At 36.8% G+C, this 14084-nt stretch overlaps 1 long non-coding RNA gene across 4 annotated transcripts in view; it reads left to right on the forward strand.

Moving 5' to 3' along the window:
• LOC141507748 (uncharacterized) overlaps positions 1-12363 on the forward strand; it is a 33952-nt gene extending 21589 nt beyond the window's left edge. For 2 of the 4 annotated variants that reach the window (XR_012474265.1, XR_012474266.1), the window contains exons 2-4: positions 5495-5684; positions 6350-6497; positions 10964-12363. This is a non-coding gene — a long non-coding RNA (uncharacterized LOC141507748). Of the gene's footprint in view, positions 1-599; positions 3188-4560; positions 5685-6349; positions 6498-10963 lie in introns of those variants that run through there. The other 2 variants (XR_012474267.1, XR_012474264.1) reach the window with 2 other exon arrangements.
• Positions 12364-14084: the final 1721 nt, after the last annotated feature.

Below are 14084 nucleotides of genomic sequence, written 5' to 3' on the forward strand. Positions count from 1 at the left end.
GAATATAATGGTATAATATGGTAAAAAGATGGAGTCAATAAGTGATAAAGGAAAGTGTTGGGAGGAAGAGAAAGAGGAAGGAGGGGCTAAGATATTTCACATAAGAGTCAAGAAAAAGCTTTTTTTTTTTCAATGGAATGGAATGGGGGAAGGCAAGGGGGAATGAGTGAGCCTTCATTCTCGTCAGAAATGGCTCAGAGAGGAAACACACACAATAGGGTGAGGAAATCTGTTACCCTAGAGAAAAATGAGAAGAAAGGGGTGGGGGAAGGGGGAAGTAGGTGATAGAGGGAAGATCATGGGAGAGGGTATTCAGATACTATACACTTCTGAACAGGGGCAGGATGAAAGGAGAGAGAGAATAGAATAAATGAGAGTGGGGAGGAATAGAGTGGAAGGAAATACAGCTAGTGATAGCAGTGGGAAAACTACTGATACAACTTCTCTGGGACTTCTGATAAAGAAGGCAACTCATCCTAGAGACAGAACTGTTGGAATCTGAACACAGACTGAGGCAAACTTTTGTTTTTCTTTCTCACTATTCTTGAGATTTCTCATTTTGGGAGGGGAGGGGGGGTTTATGTTTACTCTCACAACAAGATTATTGTAACAATAAAAAATATATAGAAAGCTTAGCCAATAAGTCATCTATGCTCCAAAAAAAGGAGTGGGATAGGAGTATCCTTTCATATTGCTTCTTTCAATCTTTCAAATTTTGCAACATTAGCTTTTAATTCCGTATGTGTTTAGTTCTTTCTACTTACATAATTGTAGTTATAGTGTAGATTGTTTCTTGACTCTGCTTACTTCATTCTGCATCAATTCATGTAAATCCTGTGTTTCTCTGTATTTACCCACATAATTTCTTATAGCACAGTAATTATTCCATTCCATTCATACAGATTATGTTTAGCCATTACCATTGGTTTTAAATTCTTAGCTAGCACAAAAATGATTTAAAATATTTTGAGGTGTGTGTGTGTGTGTGTGTGTGTGTGTGTGTGTGTGTGTGTGTGTGTATCTGATTTACTGCACTTCCAAGGCTTTGGGGGATTTTGGGGACAATCCTTGAGAAGTCCAGTAATGGAGTCTCTGGTTCAAATGTGTGAACCTCATAATCACTTTATCTTCATAGATTCTAAATTGCTTTCCAAAATGATTGTTCCATTTTATAGCCCCACCAGTAATGTACTCTAGTGCATCATTCCATAGTCCCTCCAACATTGACTAGTGCCATTTTTTGTAATTTTGCCCATTTGCCAGGTATGAGATAAAACCTGTGTTCTGTTGATTTTCATTTTTCTTATTATTGGTAATTTGGAGCATTCTTGTAGTTATGAATCCTTTAAGCTTATTCTTTTGAGAACTGCTCTAATCCTTTGACCACTTATTTATTAGAGATTGGATTTTAGACATATTATATATATATATTATATGTATATATATTTAATTGTTTATTTATCCTGAGATACAAAATCTTTATCATGGAAATTTCATATAAAGATTTGTCCCACCCATTCCAACACTACCCTGGTTATCCTAGGTGCATTAAGTTTGTCTATGAAGAAACTTTTCAGTTTCATGTTTTCTAAGTAATCTATTTTTTGTAGTTGCTTCTATTTCTTGTTTGATTTAGAATATACCCTTTTACCATAGTTGTGAGAGAGATATGTTTTGCTTCTCATCTAATTCTTTTATGTTATGAGCTTTAATGTCAAGGTCATAAAACTTGTTTAGAATGTATTGTGGGGGTGGCGTAGTGGCGTAGTGGATAAAGCACCAGCCTTGAAGTCAGGAGTACCTGGGTTCAAATCTGGTCTCAGACACTTGATAATTACCTAACCGTGTGGCCTTGGGCAAGCCACTTAACCCCATTTGCCTTGCAAAAAAACCTAAAAAAAAAAAGAATGTATTGTGGAATCTATTGATCTTTGCCTGATTTCTGACAGATTACTTTCCAATTTTTCCAAGCAGGTTTATCAAAAAAGGAATTTTTTTCTCCTTGGTAATTGGTGCTTTCAACTGTATCAAACAGACTCTGGGCTATCGAGTTCCACTGGGTTTATTCTCCTTGATGCATCCTATTCCATTGAGCTGTCAATTTTTTTAACTAATTCCAGATGGTTTTGATGACTGCTCCTTTATAATACAGTTTGAGGTCTAGAAGTGCCCTTTTATCCTTCTTTTGTTCATAATTTCCTGGATATTATAGATCTTTTGTTTTTTCAAGTGAATTTTTTATTTTATCAACATATGAAATATTTATTAAATACTTCCTTGATAATTTGTTTGGTATACCATTAAGACTGTAAATTAACTTTCATAGTATGGTCATTTTTATTATGTTGGCACAACCTAATGAGTGTTGAGTATTCCTCTATCTATTTAAGTTGTTTGTTTTAAAATTATTTTATCATTGAGTGTTCTGGTAGGTCAATTCCCAGATCTTTTATGAATTTTTGTAATTATTTGAATTGGATTTTCCTTTTTATTTTTGTTTTTTGGATTTTGTTATGATATAGAATTGATTTTTTTTAAAGAAAGATTTTATTTATTTTGAGTGTTTCAATTTCCTCTCATTCTTGTTTCCCTCCTCTCACCCCCCACAGAAGGCAGTCTGTTAGTCTTTTTTTTTAAGGTTTTTGCAAGACAAATGGGGTTAAGTGGCTTGCCCAAGGCCACACGGCTAGGTAATTATTAAGTGTCTGAGATAGGATTTGAACCCAGGTACTCCTGACTCCAGGGCCAGTGCTCTATCCACTGCACCACCTAACTGCCCCATGTCTGTTAGTCTTTACATTGTTTCCATGGTATACATTGCAGTTGAATATGATGAGAGAGAAATCAATATTGTTAAAGAAGAAAAATGATATAGCAAAATTACATAAAAAGATAACGGGGTTTTTTCCCTAAATTGAAGGTAATAGTCTTTGGTCTTTGTTCAAACTCTTTCTCTGGATACAGATGGTATTCTCCATTTCAGAGAGCCCAAAATTGTCCCTGATTGTTGCACTGAAGGAATGAGCAAGTCCATCAAGGTTGATCATCACCCCCGTGTTGCTGTTAGCGTGTACAGTGTTCTTCTGGTTCTGCTCATCTCACTCAACATCAGTTCATGCAAATCCTTCCAGGCTTCCCTGAATTCCTATCCCTCCTGGTTTCGAATAGAATAACAGTGTTCTATGAGGTACATATACCATAGTTTGTTAAGCCATTCCCCAATTGAAGGACATTCACTCAATTTCCAATTCTTTGCTACCACTAGAATTGATCTTTGAGGGTTTGTTTTGTAACTTTTAACTCTCCTTAAGCTATTAATTATCCTGATTAATCTCTTTGCTGATTCTCCAGGATTTTCCAAGTATACTATCACATCAGAAAAAGGGATAATTTTATCTTCTCTTACCTATGTTTTTGCCTTTAGTTTCTTTCCCATTCTTGTTACTGTTGCTAACATTTCCAGAACTGTGCCAAATAATAGTAGGGAAAGTGGACTTCCTTGCTTTACTTTCAAATTTACTAGAAAAAGTAACGTTACATATGAATTAACCTTACAATTACATATGAAGTATACTTTTGGTTTTAGAGGGATACTTTTTATATTAATAAATGCCCTTCTGTTCCTAACATTGTAGGATTTTAGTATAAAAGAGTATAATACTTTTGTGAAAAAAATTTTTTCCTGCATCTGTGTAATTTTGGATGTTGCTGTTTTTATTGTGATTAGTTATGTTGATTGTCTTCCCAATGTTGAATAATTCTTGAATTTCTGATATAAAAGATGAATGATTTTTTAAATTTTTTTTATTTTTGCAAGGCAAGAACCAGAAGAACACTGTACACTTGCTCAAGGTCATATAGCTAAGTAAGCATTAATATCTAATTCTGGATTTGAATTCAGGTCCTTTTGACTCCAGGTGCTCTATCCACCATGCCACCTAGCTGCCAGGATGAATGATCTCTTAGATAAATCTCTGAATTATGTATGACAGGATTTTGTTTAAAATTTTTGAATCAATGTTCAGTAATGATATTGGTCTATTATTTTTCCTCTATGTTTTGTCTTTCTTTGATTTAATTATTAAGATGATATTTTCCTGAAACAAGGGTTCTTTCTCAATTATTCTTTAAAACTTTGATAATATTCTTCTGTAAATATGTCAAGAATTGGAGTTTTCTATTTCTTTGATAATCCCTTATAACTAGATTTACTTCCTTTATTGAGATTAGGTTAATTAAGATCCCTATCTGGTATTCTAATAGTTTGAGTATTGTATATTTTTGAAGCTATTCCTCAATTTCTTTTTTTTGTTCTCAGCTTTGTGAGCATATACCTGTGCAAAAGTATATTCTGATTATTCTTTATATTTCTTCTAGTTTTGTTGTGACTTCATCTAATTCATTTGCTATTATATTGATTTGATTTTCAGTCCTCTTCTTTCTAATCATATTCATTAAATGTTTATCAGTTTTAATAGTATCTTTAAAGAACCATGTTTTAGTTTAATTATCATTTTTATATTTTGCTTCCAATTTATCTATTTCTCCTCTAACTCTTAGTAACATCTTTTGTTCTTATTTTAGGTTTGTTTATTTGTTGGTTTTCTAAGTTTTTTAATGCATATTCAGTTCATTATTATTCTTTTTCTGTTTTGTTAATATATGTTTATAGGGATGCTATTTCCCCCAATAACTGTTTTAACTTTGTCCTAGAAATTTTAACATGTTGCTTCATCATGATAATTTTCTTTTGCATAATGAATTGATTCCTCCTGTGATGTCACTCAGCACTCCCACTCCAACTATCTTTTTACAATTGTTTGTATTATCTTTGTGTCACAATGTGTGTTCAGCTTTGGCAAAAGTTTCATGAAGTACTGAGAAATCTGTATATCCTTTTGCTGTCCCATTTAGGAGATTCCAGAAGTTTATTTGTCTATTTGTTTTTAACTCTAGTTATGCTAGCAATGTGTTTAGTTCCATATTTACCCTTTTTGCCTATCTTTCTATTAGACTTATTTAAAACTGAGGGGGGATATTGAAGTATCCTGAAACTATTATGTTATTGTCTATGTTGCCTTTAAGAATTTGGATGCTAAGGCATTTGGAGTATATAAATTTATTATTGATACTAATTTATTGTCTATGGTTCCTTCCAGTATAAATATAATAATTTCCTTTTTATCCTTAACTGGAAGTGAACTTTTTCTCTCAGGCTTAGTGAAGTGTTGCATGACATCTTCCCCACCTCCCCCAGACAGACACACACACACACACACACACACACACACACACACTGTTCCTCAGTTCTCTGCCTCAACACCTGCAGTTTGGAGAGCTGCCCTGATGTTCAGTGCTATGGGATTGATTTATGTAGTCCCAAGCCTCTGGAAAAAGGAAGAGTGGGTGGGGGGGGGAAGTGTGAAGTTGAGCTCCATTTTAAACCCAGACATGTGTCCTGAACCTTTCACTTTGTCCTTCTATTGTTTTGCAGAGGTCTTTTATGGTACAAAATGGTCTGTCAAGGTTTTAATCAAACACCTAAAGCCTGGATCCTAGATCTCCATGACACTAGAAAAAGGGAGAGAAGATTGATGTATGGTGGTTAGATTTTTGCTGCAAGCTTCTCTAATTAGTAGCATGGTGCATGACTGAGGAAAGTCCATTTACTGCATGAGATCAATGTAGGTATCAGTTTATGAGTCTGATTTATGAATCTTTTTTTTTATTTAACCTTTTTGGTTCTAGATGTTCCAGACCAGAGGTATCCAACTTGAGCCCCAAACCGGATTAAAATGTCATTTCAAAAATACTTAACAAATTAAAAATCCAAAACAACATATATAATGTTATTTTATGGTTTGCTAAGTCAATCTATTGTCTATGGACAATAGATTTCTTTTTGAGTCTGTATTTAAGTGACAGTTTAATTTACTTTATCTTTGATACAACATTTTTATTTTGGAGAAGTCTGAGAAATCATGGGGATCAGGAAAAATTTCTAGCCCTTCATCTTGTACTATAACTCTATTTCTTTAAAGAGAATTTTGTAATTGAATCTATACAAGTCTTTTTGTGTACTTTGATAAATAGAGTCCCAAATATTTTATACATTTTGTAGTTCTTTGGAATAAAATGTCCTTTTTTTTATTATTGCCTCTTAGATTTTTAAAATTATTGTTTGGAAATGATTTTTTACTTTTTCATTTAATTTTTAACATTTTCTTCCCAAATTACATATAGAGATGGTTTTCAACATTCATTTTATAAAATTTTCTCTCCCTTTCCTCCCTCCTTCCCAAGGCAGCAAGCAATATAGAAATAATGTCCTTTTTTTTTCTTTTTTTAGGTTTTTGCAAGGCAAATGGGGTTAAATGTGGCCACACAGTTAGGTAATTAAGTGTCTGAGGCTGGATTTGAACTCAGGTACTCCTGACTTCAGGGCCGGTGCTCTATCCACTCTGCCATCTAGCCACCCCGAAATGATGTCTTAAAAGGTAAACTTGATAGCCTGGAATTTTACTAAAGTTGCTTATTAGTTGCTCAATATTTTTGCTTATTCCTCAGGATTTTCCAAGTAACATCATACCATCAGCACATAGTGATAGTTTTAGCCCCTCTAAATTATGCCTTTAATTTTTTCTCTGTCTTATTGCTTTTGTTAACATTTTCAGAACTATATCAAATTATGGTGAGGAGAGTAAGCTTCCTTGTTTTATATCCATATTTATTAGGAAAAGATTTCTTTTGGTTTTAGATAAATGTTTTTATGATATTTAAAAAAGTCCTATGTCTATGCTTTGTAAGATTTTTAGCATAAATGTTATCTTTTGTCAAAGGCCTTTTCTATAACTATTGAGATAATCATCTTATTTTGAATGTTTTTTTGTTTTTAACATGATTAGTTATATTGTTTATTTTCCGAATTGAATTCCTAGTTTAAATCCAATTTGGTCTTAATGAATAATTTCACTGTAATGAGTTTGACAGAATTTTGTTTAAAATTCTTGAATTCGTATTCATTAATGATCTTGGTCTATAGTATTTTTTTGTGTGTTTTATCTTTCTCTGGACTAAGTAGTAGGGCTATTGTCTTTGGAGATTCTCGTTTTTGAGAATAATGTTCATTAAAATATTGATAGAAAGATGGAGACAAGAGTGGATTGTGTCTTAGGAGCTCTCTCATAAATCTTTGAAACTAAGGACTTTAAATTTTCGAGAGACAGAACCCACAGAGGGACCCAGTGAGGCAGTTCTTTTACTCAAGGTAACCTGGAAAAGAGCAGAAAGGCTCTGCCCCCCGGGGTTGGAGGGGCGGCCCGGCAAGAGTGAAAGAATTTCAGCCTCCTGGAGGCAGCCCCAGGGTGCTGGGAGCCTCGGCTCAGAGCAGCAGGAAAGTTTCCTGAACTACACTCGGGGAGCACCAGGCACAACTTGGGGGAACAGCGGGGGACCTCTGCCAGAGCTAACACCTGAAGCCCAGCCCTTAGGGCACACAGCAAGCAGCATGGTCAAGGCAGTCCAGATCCAGGAAACAGAAGCAGGTGAGCCCGTAAGCAGGGCATGAGCCCATTGAACCTTGGGAGGGGAGTGAAGAGAGACTGCCCAGCTCTGTCCTCTGCCCCTGGAACGGGACTCTGGGGCTCTGACCACATTCAGACCCTGATTGCAGTCTAGGCCCCCTAATAGAACAGCAGTGCCCCTCCACCTTAGCCTCGTGGCAGAGGGGGGCACATATGGTCATTCACAGACCAGGAGGGAGGACAGAGCCTCACACACTGAGACCCTTGTGGGAGTGTCCCAAAAACTCAGGAAGCACCCCCAAAACAGGCTTAGGCTGGGAAAATGAGCAAGCAGATAAAAAAGAGGAATACCATTGAGAAATATATTATTTATGATCCCAAGAAGGATCAATATACTCAGTCTGAAGATGAGGAAACATAACCTCTTGCATCTAAAGACTCCAAGAAAAACAGAAATTGGGATCAGGCTATATGACACAGCTCAAAAAAGACTTTGAAAATCAAATGAGGGAGTTAGAAGAAAAACTGGGAAAAGAAATGAGAGAGATGCAGGAAAAACATGAAAATGAAGTCAGCAGCCTAGTCAAGGAAATCCAAAAAAAAAAAATGCTGAAGAAAATAGCATGCTAAAAACCAGCTTAGGTCAAATGGATAAAACAGTTCAAAAAGTTATTGAGGAGAAGAATGCTTTAAAAAGCAAAATTGTCCAGATGGAAAAAAGAGACAAGAAAACTCTCTGAGGAAAACAAATCCTTCAGACAAAGAATAGAACTCAGGGAAATTGATGAATTTACAAGAAATCAGGACTCATTACTTCAAAACCAAAAAAAATAAAAAATTAGAAGAAAATGTGAAACATCTCATTGAAAAAACAACTGATATGGAAAACAAATTTAGGAAAGATAATTTAAAAATTATTGGAGTACTTGAAAATCATGATTAGGAAAAGAGCCTTGACATCATTTTCATAGAATTACTACCGGAAAATTGCCCTGCTATCCTAGAAGCAGAGGGCAAAATAGAAATGTAGAGAATCCACCGATCCCCCCGCCCCGAGAAAGAGATCCCCCAAAACCAACCCCTAGTAATATTATAGCCAAGTTCCAGAACTCCCAAGTCAAAGAGAAAATATTACAAGCGGCCAGAAGGACACAGTTCAAATATCGTGGAGCTGCAGTCAGGATCACACAGGACTTAGCAGCAACTACATTAAAAGTTCATAGGGCTTGGAATATAATATTCCAGAAGGCAAAAGAGCTTAGAATGCAACCGAGAATCAACTACCCAGCAAAACTGAATGTCTTCTTCCAGGGGAAAAGATGGACTTTCAATTAACCAGGGGAATTTCAAATGTTCAGGACTCAGGTGAAGCATAGAGATTGGAGGAGAAGGAGAAAATATGAGGGACTTAATGATGATGAACTGCATGTATTCCTGTATAGAAAAAATGACACTGATAATACTCATATGAACCTTCTCAGTTAATAGAGCAGGTAAAAGGAGCTTGTATAGTTGAAGCACAGGAGAAAGCTGAATTTGAAGATAAAATATGGTGTAAAAATGGAGTCAATAGAAAAAAGGGGAATGCAATGGGAGAAAGAAAAAGGAGAGGGGGAATAGGCCAAGATATTTCATATAATAAGATTTTGCTTTATTACAATGAGCTATTGCAATGATATGGAAGGGGGGAAGACAAGGGGGAATGAGGGAATCTTTGCTCTCATCAGAGGTGACTAGGAGAGGAAACAGCATATATACTCAATGGGGTATAGGCATCTGGAGTAAGAAGGAGAGAAGGGAGACAGAGGGAAGGGGGCAATGTGAGTGATGGAGGAGAGGGTGGACCATGGGGGGAGAGTGGTCAACTATAATACATTTTCTTTTTTACTTCTTGCAAGGGCCTGGGATTGGATGGCCTATCCTGGACCATAGGGCTAGGTGGATTCTGGGCCTAAGGGGTGGTATGGGGGCTCAGGGCCTCTTGGCCCCAGAGCTGGGGATCTGCTTGCTGTGCCACTCAGATACCCTAGAGCAGAGTCAGAGTGAAAGGAGGGAGAAAATATAGTACATGGTAGTGGAGAAGTACGAAAGGAGGGAGTTGCGATCAGCAATGGCAATGGTGGAAAAATATGGAAGCAACTTATGCGATGGATTTATAAAGAATGTGATCCACCCATGACAGAGTTGTTGGTGTTGGAACAAAGACTGAAGCACATTTTTTATTATTATTATTTAGGGGGGGGTACAGGGCAGATGGGGCTGGATGGCCTGCCTGGGGCCACATAGCAGGGTGATCATTGGGTGTCTGAGGCCGGATTTGGACCCGGGTGCTCCTGGCTCAAGGGCCAATGCTCTGTCCACCACCCAGCCACCCCTACTATTATTACTATTTTATTTTATTTTGCGTCTTTTCTTTTCTTTTTTTTTTTTTTTTGGTTTTTGTAGGGCAAGTGGGGTTCGGGTGGCTTGCATGTCACATGGCTGGGTGATTGTTGGGTGTATGGGGTCAGATATGGGCTCTAGTGCTCCTGGCTCCAGGGCTGGTGCTCTGTCCATTGCGCCACCTGGCCATACCTACAATTATTACTATTATTTTTTTTAATTTACATTTTGATTTTTTTCTCTCCCCTTTACTTTATCACTCAAGTGAGTCTATATTTTTTGGGGGAGGGGGTATTTTGTTTACTCTTAAACAAGAATATTTTATTAATGTATAAAAACATGATTTGTACAAAATGAGAATAAATATCAAATATTAAAAAATAAAATATTGATAGAATTCTCCTGTGTTCTCATTGGGCCACTTTTTTTCTTTGATAGTTTCTTTACAGTTAGTTCTGTTTCTTTTATTGAGATTGGATTATTTAAGATCTCTATTTGATCTTCTGTCACTTAGGATATTTTATATTCTTGAAGGTATTCCTCTATTTCCCTTGTATTCTCCATTTTGGGAACACATTACTGTGCATAATATGTTCTTATTCTTTCTATTTCTTCTGTTTTTTTATGATTTTATCTTGTTCATTTGCTGTTTTATGACTGATTTTCTTCCATCTTTTTAATCAGATTGGTTGAAGCTTCATGAATCTTGTATTATTTTCAAAGAATTTTTTGTTTTACTGATAATTTCTGCAGCTTACCTGTTTCTCTAACTTTTAATGTCACCTCTTTTGAACTTCTTTTGGGTATATTCGTTAACTAATTTTTAAAATGCATTTTCAGTTCATTAATCTGCTTTTTTTATTTTGTTAATGTATGATTGTAAGGATATGATTATTCTTTTCAGGATTGCTTTAGCTATATCCAAGAAATTTTGTTATGTTCTTTAATCATTATTTATTATCATAATTATATTTATTAATTTACTTCAGATTTTTCCCTCTTATTTTCCGCTATTACACATTTTTGATTCCTTTCTCTCTCTTTCTCTTTCTGTACAGGAAATCTCCAATGGATTTCAAGTCCACTGCCTTTATCACTCAGTCACAACTCCCCTGGAATAATGGGGCAGTTAGGTGGCACAGTGGATAGAGCACTGGTCTTGGAGTTAGGTGGATAGGAGTTCAAATCTATCTGGGCAAGTCACTTAACCCTGATTGCCTTGCATTCAGGACATCTCCAGTCATCCTGATTCATATCTGGCCACTGGATCAAAATGGGGAAAGTGAGGTTGGTGACTTAGCTCAGCACCCCCTCACTCAAATCCAATTCAAGTGCTTGTCATGGCATCACCTCCCTAATATTTTGGTCTTCTTCTATAACGAAGGACAAACATCATCATCATCATCATCATCATATAATAGTAGTAACAGCTAAATTTTATATAGCACTTAGAATATGATAGGTACTGTCTTAAGCTCTTTACAATTTGATTATCTCATTTCATCCTCACAACAACTCTGAGAAGTATGTGCTGTTGTTATTTCCATTTTTCTATGGCAAATAAATGTTTAACTGACTTGCCTAGGGTTACATAGGTAGTAAGTATTCAAAACCATTTTTGATGGCTTTATCCACTGCATCTCCTATTTCGAAAACATTATATACTTTTCCCACACTGGCAGTTCCTGATTCACCAACTGAGTTCTCTGCCACAAGTGACTTATGGGGGGCACCAGCCCCAGCCTCAGCCCTAGAAGGATGCTGGGCTCTTCCCTCAAGCTTAGTGGAGTGCCTCACAAGTCTACTCTCCCCACCCCACCCACCAATTCTCTCTTGATCCATGCTTTGAGTTCTTTAGATCTCTAACCTCATAGAGTAAGCAAGCATGCGCTCATGCACACACACACACAACACACACATGCACAAACACACCACACACATGCATGCACATACCCATACACTCGCATGCACGCACACAACAAAAACATGTACACACATTCACACAGCACCCACATGCACACACACACCACACCCATGTACACACAAGCACCCACCACACCCACACAGCTCACAATGCACACACCACACATGTGCACATACACACACATGCAAGGCACACGTACCACATGCATATCATGCCCACATACACCACACATACATACACACATACCCCATACAATGGACATAGCACACACATGCACATACCACACACGTGCATGCACACATGACATGTACATACCCCACATACACACACGCACGCACACAAGTCTAATTAAATTTCTGCCTTTTGGAATTTTTTCTCTCTGAAGCACTGAGGGGCAAGAGGAGAGGGTTGAAATGTAGAGTTGAGTTTTATTAAAAGTAAGGTCACATATCCTGCCCCATTCCCTATGTTCTTTTCTTCCAGTTGAGTTCTGTTGCACCCTGAGCAAATTTCTTCTGTTTGGAGTTTGGAACTCCTGGGCCTGAGAGTCCAGGAGGCTGGGGGGGGGGGGGGGGGGGAAGCGAGACTGAGGTGGGAAGGGGGGGGGAGGCTGGGGGAGGCCAGGTATGGAGCTGAATTCTGTGATTTCTGGGAGTGTGGTGGGCCTAGAGGGGGAAAGGATGCTGGGTGGATTTGAGTTAAGCATTCTCAGGGCCCATGATCTTAGACCACAGACACAGCTCTAACTCTAGTGCACATTTCACATTTCAGAGAGGTTTGAGAACTCATGGGGCAGCTTTGGTACAATGGTAGAGCACTGGATCTAAGTCAGGAAAACCTGGCCTCAAACCTTTACTAACTGTGTGACCCTCAGTAAGTCACTTAACTCAATTTGCTTCAGTTTCTCAACTATAAAATAAGCTGGAGAAAGGAATGGCAAACCACCCTAGTATCTTTGCCAAGAAAAATCCAAATAGGATTAGGGAGAGTTGGACATAACTGAAAATGACTGTAAACAAAATTGAGAGGTCATGAAAATTGTAAAAAATATCTTACTCCTCTACTGTGTTGATCATAAAATTTGGAAACTGTCATCTTCTGCATTTAAACCTGGGTCACACCCTCCCACCAGTACAGTTGGTACCTGTGACAGAAGATGGGCACACATTTACAGAAACCTGACAGGAATCACATGTTGAAGTAAAACCCATTAGATGAGGGCAGACTTGGATGACATTGGTCATCCAGGAGTGTCCACACCACATGAAAGCCTCACCTCAGCCAATGACTTGTCTGCTGATTTTCATTTCATCCACACTCAAATCAATGAAGCATTTAGAAGCTCTTTCAACTTACAGTCTCCCTTAATAGGGTATTGAGAAAGTACTACGTTATTGGATTACCTTGTACTTCCCAAAGAACTGCAAAGCTTGTCAAATTGATTGTCTTTGGAAAAATACATATGAGAGCAGCTAGGTGACACAGAAGAGCACTGGCCCTGGAGTCAGGAGGACCTAGTTCAAATTTACTTTTTTAAAAGTAATTCTACTGAATTAGAGGAACCTAATTATTATTCCAAAAAGTAAATCACAATATATTCTATGTTTTATTCTAAATCACAATTTTTTTTATTCTTCAGAAATCTGCCTTTTTAATTAGTCCACCTCAGATTCCCCCCCCCCCCCCCGAAAGCTACTAAAAAACAAACTGCTACAAACATATATATTTAATCAAAACAAGTTTTCACATAGGCCATATTAGGGGAAAAAAGTCTCATTCTGCACTTCTCTATTATGTTTCATTTTTAGTCCTCTGGAATCATGGTTGATAATCATGGTGATCAGAGTGCCTAATTCTTTCAAATTTATTTGTCTTTAACTTTTGCTATCCACATATTGATTATTCTGTTTCCATTCACTTCACTTCAAATCAGATCATATAATTTTTCTCAAATTTCTCTGAAATTGTCATCATTTCTTATAGCCCAATAGTATTCCATTACATTTATGACTTGATCCATTCCCCAATATGTGGATTTCCCTTTACATTCCATTCTTTGCCTCTTCAGAATAATTATGAATATTTTATATATCTTCAAAGTTTGTTTTGCTTATGGTTAATTATTTCCTTCCTCTCCCCTTTTCTTTTTTCCTATTGAATTATATATATATATATATATATATACACACATATATATATATATTTCTTTCTGTACCCAGAATATAGAATGAAGTTGAAGTGTCAGCTACCTTCTT

This window comes from Macrotis lagotis, chromosome 1 (assembly GCF_037893015.1).
Source record: "Macrotis lagotis isolate mMagLag1 chromosome 1, bilby.v1.9.chrom.fasta, whole genome shotgun sequence".
NCBI lineage: Eukaryota > Metazoa > Chordata > Mammalia > Peramelemorphia > Peramelidae > Macrotis > Macrotis lagotis.